At 40.7% G+C, this 2,566-nt stretch overlaps 1 pseudogene; it reads left to right on the forward strand.

The window, feature by feature from the left end:
- The first annotated feature begins 917 nt into the window (after positions 1 to 917).
- LOC131273780 (immunoglobulin kappa variable 3-15-like) lies at positions 918 to 1,519 on the forward strand (annotated as a pseudogene).
- Positions 1,520 to 2,566: the final 1,047 nt, after the last annotated feature.

Here is a 2,566-nt window from a genome sequence, read left to right on the forward strand (position 1 = left end):
TTGGGAGCTGAAGCCATTTTACCTATCATGACTGGGTGGAGGTGTTACACTTCAGTTCTGCTAATCAGGTCATTAGTGGTTTTATAAAGTGACTGACTTAAATGACAGTGCTAAGGGTGACTTGTAAGTATCTGGGGACTCATTTCTGGGAGTATTATTTGTATTAAGGGCAATACGAAGGTCTTGTTTTGGATATGTTAAGTGAGGTGCCTTCGGGATGTTGAAGAGGAGCTTCAAATATCTGTTTATTTATTTATTTATTTATTGTTAATCTACTTTTTTTTCTTTTTTTCTTTTTTTTTCTTTTTTTTATTGATTTTGTAAAAATATTACATTAAAAAAAATGAGGTCCCATTCAATCCTACCACCCCCACCCCACCACTCCCCCCCCAGCAACCCTCACTCCCATCATCATGACACATCCATTGCACCTGGTAAGATGTACATATCAAATATCTGTTCAAAATCTAGACTGAGATAGATACACCATACGTGCACTGCATCTTAATCTATCCAATGATATGAATATATTCCACCTAGGTTTGGGAACCATATGTATAACATTTAATTAAGTTCTGACATTACACTGACAGATGCATGTATTTTCTTACAAATTCCTCTTGTTTTCAAGATGGGTGCAGTTGATTTGAAAGAGTACAATTGCTGATAAAAGATTTCATTTTCCAAATTGTGCTGAATATTTTTGAAAGGTGTGGTGTTAAGCCGATTTCTTGCCATTTGCAGGAGTGTAGTTACATTTCCTGGGGTCATGATATTTTTCTCTTTCCATTATTTATCTTCACAACTCACTGCACAGGTACATTTGCTTTATACTCCCTATTGATTTGCATATGCTCCTTGGGGACTTGGTTGTCTGCTCAGAGCTCTATTAATGCAGTTTCCCTCAAAATGGGTACTGAGTACATCAGACGGGGGAGCAAGATGATGTCACATTCCCAACTGCTCATCCTGCTGGTGTTCTGGTCCTCAGGTGAGAGATTTAGAAGGGTATTATCTTTATAAATTTTGAGAATGGTTTTAACATGCAGAGTGAGCAAATCATTTCATCTAAAGCAGATCTGAATATATAAGATAAATAAGAAAACTTAGTTTTAGATACATATTTTATACATTCATGATTTAATGTATTCTCTATATTCTTTTCTGGTTGCAGGTGCCAGTGGGGACATCGTGATGACCCAGTCTCCAGGCTCTGTGGCTGCATCTGCAGGAAAGACTGTCACCCTCAAGTGCAAGTCCAGTCAGAGTGTTAGTGACAACTTACATTGGTACCACCAGAAACCAGGACAGGCTCCTAAACTGCTCATCTATGGTGCATCCACCCGGCCATCTGGAGTCCCTGATCGATTCAGTGGCAGTGGGTCTGGGACAGATTTCACTCTCACCATCCAGCAGATTCCAGCCTGAAGATCTGGGAGATTATTACTGTCAGCAAGTTCGCAGCTATCCTCCCACAGTGCTTCAACCTCGAACACAAACCTCCTCCCCAGGGCTGTAGGGCAGTGAGTCTTGCAGTACCAGCTGCTTCCTCCTTGAATAGACTTGAATATGTTTGCTTCCTCCATCTGTATGAGAAATCACATCCTTTAGGGGACTGTACCATAGAAATCTTTTTTTCTCTTAGCCAGATCAAGTGACAGGGTGAATTGACTCTCTAGGTTAGGGTCTTTGAAACTTTACATCAAGTGACAGGGTGAATTGACTCTCTAGGTTAGGGTCTTTGAAACTTTACAGCCTTATGGATTGATTATCTATTCAATGTATCTCCTTAATGTTTAAAAATGTATCATCTTCTTTCCTTATCCCTTCCATATTCTTCATTCTCCCCCATCATCCTTCAACTCTGGGTTCCCAAGATTAAATCCTTGATCCTTCCTATTCAAAGCTTCCCCTACGGAAGGTCATTTACTTCCCTTACTCTTTTCCTTCACTGGACCCTTTGCCATCCATGCCTTTCTTTTCATTGTCACAAAAGATGATTTGATTTGCTACTCTACCTTCTTTTTTAATTTAGATAACCATTTTCATTTCTTATTGCCATCAAATAGTAACTGTGGGTGCCTTAATATACTGTATTCATTCAAGACTGCTTAGGTTATAAGGGATGATGCTCAGCCAATGAAATATGATGATTTCAGTTTGGCCACTGCTTTGTGGCTGGAATTGAAAGCTCCACTTTCAAAATATGGGGGAGGAAGAGAGGGTTGGGCACCAACTTCAGCTACTGATAACTAAATTCACTGGACAAAAATATAACCCTAAGGACAGTTACGTTTGAAATAGTTCCAGTGAGAAAGAGGCCAGTACCAGGCATCTTAACTCAGCACCTGGCAGAGGGAAAGCTGGGATGACTGAAAATTACAGTGTATTGGGGACCGGTTTCCTTCCATCTAGGCCATATTGCAGTTCTAACCTAGGCCCCAGCCCCACCTCTACAGGGAGGAAGCTGGGGGACCTGAGGCAGTCTCTCAAGGAAATTACTGGCCAAGTCTCAGAGGCATTTGATCACTGGATGTTGGCAATGCAAGTCACACTGGGGGAATTC

Source organism: Dasypus novemcinctus, chromosome 17 (assembly GCF_030445035.2).
Source record: "Dasypus novemcinctus isolate mDasNov1 chromosome 17, mDasNov1.1.hap2, whole genome shotgun sequence".
Taxonomy (NCBI): domain Eukaryota; kingdom Metazoa; phylum Chordata; class Mammalia; order Cingulata; family Dasypodidae; genus Dasypus; species Dasypus novemcinctus.